This window comes from Pyrgilauda ruficollis, unplaced genomic scaffold (assembly GCF_017590135.1).
Source record: "Pyrgilauda ruficollis isolate IOZ18807 unplaced genomic scaffold, ASM1759013v1 scaffold11, whole genome shotgun sequence".
NCBI classification, from domain to species: domain Eukaryota; kingdom Metazoa; phylum Chordata; class Aves; order Passeriformes; family Passeridae; genus Pyrgilauda; species Pyrgilauda ruficollis.
In genome coordinates, this window is record NW_024509210.1 from 7,521,991 (window position 1) to 7,527,990 (window position 6,000).

Here is a 6,000-nt window from a genome sequence, read left to right on the forward strand (position 1 = left end):
AGGTTTTTGTATTTAAGACAAAAAAAATTTCTGCTTTCCACACATCTAAATCTTGATTTATATCTCCTGTACCTCAGCTGATGCCTATAGATTGCCAGAACACATCATCTTGTTCTCTTCTCACAATTTCGTACTGCACACAAAGCAACTTGCCTGACTGCTTCACTGTTTTATTCCTCTTTGTAGTTACAACACAATTCATTTTCCAATCACATGGGAAGAGCTGCACGAAAATAGCTGAAACTTCAAAAAAGAAATTATTTCCATGTCAGTAGCTACTGCAGTGGACTTCTGTACTCAGAGGACAAATACCACTCTAGGCTCTAAGTGATCATTATCAGTCAATTTTAGAACTAGAATAAAAGTGCCCCAGGAGCAAAGATGTCAATAGATACTGAAGAAACATGGCACTGTATGCACTGTCCGTTATTTACATCATAAAAGAATGTATCAGAAGCTGCATTTACAGAGTAATCTCTCCAAGTTTACAGCTCAGCTCAAAGATGAAATAGATACAAATTTCTCATTAATTTAAAGATTATTAACAAATGCTTCTCTTACACTGTATTTATGAGGAACTCAGGCAGAAAGAACCACCAGCCTGCTGAGCATACCTTAACTTATTACCCTTGAACCACTAGGATAAACACAAATTATTGAAAATATGAAATCTGTATTTTACTAGGAGATTCAAAACTGAATGCTAAAGCGAGAACAGTTATAAATACACCCCGTTTCTGGGTATTCCAGGCCCCTTTTAGGGGCACAGCACAAGCACATCCACCATTTTACCAGGCCAGAAAGTATACTTACCTTTTTTGTGCCTATTTAATTCAGCCTCCAAAACCTGTGCTTCTGTTTCCAAAGCAGCTACTTGTCTCTGCAAGTCATCAGTTGCTGTAAGTGGGACTCGAGGCTGTTATTAAATAATTTATACTAAAATGACTGCACAACACCTGTCTCCAAGATGCTCAGCTCTCCTGTAATCTGATGCCATGTGAGAGAGATATTTGATTTCCAGAGCAGAAATCACAGGCCACACTGCAGATTTGTTCAGGGAATTTGCCCAACTGGGAGTGCCTTATCCCTGACCAAAATGAACACTTGGATAGGCTTTGAATTCTCAGGGCTGCCAAAGTCATCTTCTGTTCAGAGGGAAAAGCCCAGTTCTCACAGGCCAGACACACACGTGAACATTTGGAAATTAATTAAAATTGGAGCAAAAAACACGTGAACAGGCGAAGAATGAGAGAAGAAAAAATGCTGTTTATGACATGAGATAGAGGGATTGGTATTTCACCCACAGAAAACAACACCTGGTGACTCATTCCAGACAATTTCTCCCTCCACTTCTGCTGGGCAACTTATCTCCTATGTAACAGATGGTTTCGTTTTCTGCTCCTCACACTTCTGGAAGTCATACCTTTCCTGATATGGTGCTATAGGAATACCAGACACTAACACAAATATTTTTTGGGGGAATATACTAAAAGTTTGAAAACCAGACTATAGAAACATGAGAAGTTTATTTCTTACTTCCATATTCTACTTTTTTCCCCTCTCTCTCCTTGTGGTTCTAAAGTTCTCTTTATTCCTGAATGTCTCACTTTTCCAGGGAAACTCTATAAGTCTCTCAATTCTTCTCCTAGAATTTAACTTAAAATAAAAAATTGTTCAAATGTTTCCTAAATTTTTCTCCCACTGTCTTTCCTTAGTGCTTTAAGAGAGCACCAAACACTGACTCCTTCCCCTTTGCTCTTCCACCTGCCCACCCCCAGGAAAATAAAAACATCTCAGGAAAATTGAATTATTCCCATGGAAAACTTAATTTCCTAGGAAATACATTACTTTGATGAAAAAGCCTTTACTGCCCCTACATATGGCACTGAAAATCTGTGAAATAAATGTTCTCATGTTGTTCCAGAGGTATAGATTCTCTTAAACCAGAAAGCCAATCTTGTTCAGCTGTAATCCAATGACACACCACAGTATATGATCTAGAAAATGAGCTAAATCACAAGATTATTAAGGATTCCTCTCTGGAGTAGCTTGTTGAAAGATAGTGCTGGCTTTACTTATTTCAGCCATGGAATTGCAGAGGGCACACAGAGGAGTATGTGGACCAGAAGATGTCTGCACAGAATCTCAGTGTCTGCCACTGAAATTTTGTGTCACAGTTCATATGAAGTGATAATGTTGAGATTTTCCTTTGTGGATGGGAAGCAAGCAGCTCATTCCAAGGTGGGTGTTTACACATGATAACACAGATGTGATATGGTAGAAAATATACAATTTCATATGTACTTATTAAGAGTTTGGGCAGAAACTGATTTGGTCACTTGGGAGAGAGTGTGACTTGGTTCTGCCACAAGACAGAAAGCATTTTGGATCCATTTGCTGTTTGCAGCAGCACATGAAAAAAGTTACCTGACAAATCACACCTCGGGGGAATTCTGGTGCTGGGGCACAGAGAGTATGAAGCAATCAAGTTATGACCATCAGATTAGGAGGCAACTCTAGCAATCATGATTTCTGGTTTTGAGAGCTGGCCCCTGGAAAGAAGGAGCAGTAATAATTTAGTAGGAGATAATAGGAAGTGATTCAGAGTACAAATGGTACGATCAGATTAAAATCTCATTACACCTCTATTTTATGGGCTGCTGTGAAAATGTACAATATAATTTTTTTATTTACTAAAAGCAAGTATCTAAAAGTAGCATCATAAATGCAGAAAGCATGTTCAGCTTCCTGAAATTGTGCAGAGCCTACAAAAGGCTAGTGGGGCAGAAGAAAAGCAGAGAAGTAAAGAGACAAAATGGAAGATTGAAGGAGGCGTGAAACAAGAGTCAAGGGATGATAAGGAGTGTCGAAATTACAGTATTGCTAAATGGTCATGGCCCTGTGCCTGTTTACCTTTTGCACCTTTGGGACCATGTCTAGCTGGTAAGACACTGGCTGCAGGAGCACTGCACTGAACTTCTGGGCAGGAATAAATTTAATTTCAGGTTTTTCTGTGCTAACTGAACTTCTTACCCTTAGCAGTGAAAGCCAAGGCATTGAAAGGATAAAAAAGAATCATTGCTAAATCCACAGATTGGTGACAAATCAGTCATTTAATAAATTTCTCAATTTGCATAATTCAGAGGGGTTATCTGGGAAATACACTCCTGTCTTCAGGCAAAAGGGATAGTGTCTGAATGATGTCATATAGCCCCTAGTTGTATCTGTGCATCTTGAAAAGAAACAACCAAACTTATAACAGTCTGAAAGTCTTGAGGTCTAATGAAAATACCTAATATCACAACAGTCATTAATCTCACCGTGATACAAATTAATTTCAGTGTTTTGTTCATTATATGTCTAAATATACAGCATTTATCTTCACGCCAAATGAGTCATACAATATTCCAGTTGAGAATGAATCCTCAGCAGCTCATTGTGTTTCTGCTGAGACTCCACACCTGTCAGGTAATGCCTAGCTCCAAGTGATTAAGTGCTTCTCTTATCAGAACCTCCACTAATTGCATACACCCACACCTTAAAGGACAAAGAGTTCAAGTATGTTTGAGCAGCAATGATCTGAACGCCTCCCCTATTTCTCCTTTCCGACTTTGTATATCAAAAAGATACATTTTTCCTCAGTATTTCATCTCAGAGCTGAGCTCCTTCTGGATTCCAAAAGATCTGCAATCCTTTGCTGCCCTCTCTGAGCAGAAGAGCAGTAACAGATGGAAACATCACAAGGTAAAGCTCTGACAGGCTGCACCACAGAGACTGCCCTTGTTTTCAATAGGAGTGTCAAATGTATTCTCTTTAACTGAAAAAAAAAAACCCCAAAATTAAACTACCACAAATGTGTGCTGACAAATTTTATAGTACATAAACTACATATTAAAGACAAGTGGCCTTAATTTCTCTTAATTTCTCCCAATTCTACCAGTCAAAAAAAGAGAAGCCTCAGGAAACACCATGTGGTTGACAGATTTGGGTAACAAGAGAAAAATCTAATCCAGCATGAATTCTGCTATTCACCTCAATTATTTCTTTTTATTTTAAGCTTCAGAAAAGATTTCCCACAGAGAGTAGCTTCCCCTGTCAGGTTTCATCTGATAAAGTACCATATAGAGTATAATCATTAGAATATTACTGTAAGAACATTATAATTAGGATAAAAAGCAGAGGTTAAGAAGCACCATTTTTCTATATTCTTCTTTGTTCTTCCTCCATTAGGCTCCCATCAGAGTCTAGAGCAATGACACATACTAAAATAAAATAGGGAAGGTATTTAGCTGACTAGTATAGTAAACTTGAATCCTGGTCTATATTTCTTATCTAATTTCATGGACTCCAGACAGCCCTTAGCACCCTGTAAGGATTTCCTTCTGCTGATTTTCTATACTATCCAATACTAGGGAATTATCCAATTATCCAATACTAGGGTAGCTGACATTGCTGGTGTCTCCCTTGAAGGTAACAAGACAAAGCTCAAAACAAAAGAAAACTTGAAAACAAAATGTAAGCCTTCAGATAAGTTCATTCTCTGCAGGGATTCAATCTTACACAAATCTCTGTTGGTTTTGCCAGCCATGAGCTAAAATCTGTTTACATCCATAGTTTTCCAGTGTGCTCCAATCCTTTTTTCTAGAAGAGCCCAAGTGCCTGTTTATGCTTTGGCAAAATGGTGGCAGGTTTTCCTAGCAATTTCCAAGGCAACTGATGATGATTAGCACCAACAGCTTAGATTAAAAGAAAAAAGCAAAATGCACCAAATTTGTCACAAAAATTGAATAAATCTTAGGGAGCTGAAAAAAGAAAAAAACCCCAGGTTTTGCAATCATACTTATATTTATAGAAGAATAGAGAATTCCATGTGAAGAATCACATTGTATGGATTTAATGGCAGTCTTCAGGTCCCAAGGCTTACACAGTTTCAGATTTCTCAGCAGAGATCAGAATGAGGCTTTGAAAGATTCCCTGAAACTTATATTTAGGAGGTAGCTAGTTTGTAAAGTCCTTTGTGAAGACAGATGTCCCAGATATTTCGTTTTTCCTTCTTAAAATATGCTTTAAGCCATGATTGACCCAATGCAGATAATGGCAGAGAGGGGAACCCAGTGAGGCAGCAGGAAGTCCTTTTTCCAGATGTGGTCTTGGAGGTGACAACTCTTGGTCATCAGCCCAAAACCTGAGAGCAGAGGACAGCCCTGCTGGATTAAAGTCCTAGAAAACCCTGTATTTACACACAGACTACTCAGGGGCAGAATGCTCTTAGCCTGTGAGATTCCTCCCTCCTGACAGGAGATTCCTCCTCCTTGCCAGCTTGCTGGGGGGCAGCCCACAAAAGTCCCTCCAAACCATCATGTCTGCATCAATCTGCAAAGACTGCAAGGCCTCAGCACAGTCAAATACTCATCCCAGCAAAGGAATTCTTCACTTCCCAGCACCTTTACCACGCCAGTACACAGTGAGGCTTTGCTGCACCACCAGCTCACCTGGCAGAGTGCTGGAGGAAGAAGTGAAACAGAAACCGGCTGAATTTTTAGCATGAGGACAAGCCTGCCAAAAGAAAAAGGTATATCCTCTGCATTTCTACTAAAAGCCGCGGTTTTTTTGTGCTTTGTTTTGGCAAGAGGTTGCTCACTGGCTTATCTCTGTCTTGCACAATCCTGCTGATTGCCTACCTCAGTCTTCCCACCCCTATTTACCGGGGCTGCATGCGACGTCCTGGGGGTGAGCCCTTTGCCCTTTGCCTGGCCTTGGGCTGTGGCACAGTACAAATGAACTCAAGAATCAGCACAACTGCAGGCACTGAGCTTTGACTGCAAGGTTTTTCCCCTTTTTTCAGTCAGTGGATGCAGTTTTCAGTAACCTAGGAGAGGGAAGGCTGTTTGAGACCTGCTTTACTGACTGCCTCTCCTGCAACAGAGCTGGCACTGTCCAGCTGGCCAAGGTGCCATTGTGTGGACACGGAAAGTACAGCATGTGCTGTAGCTCTGCAAA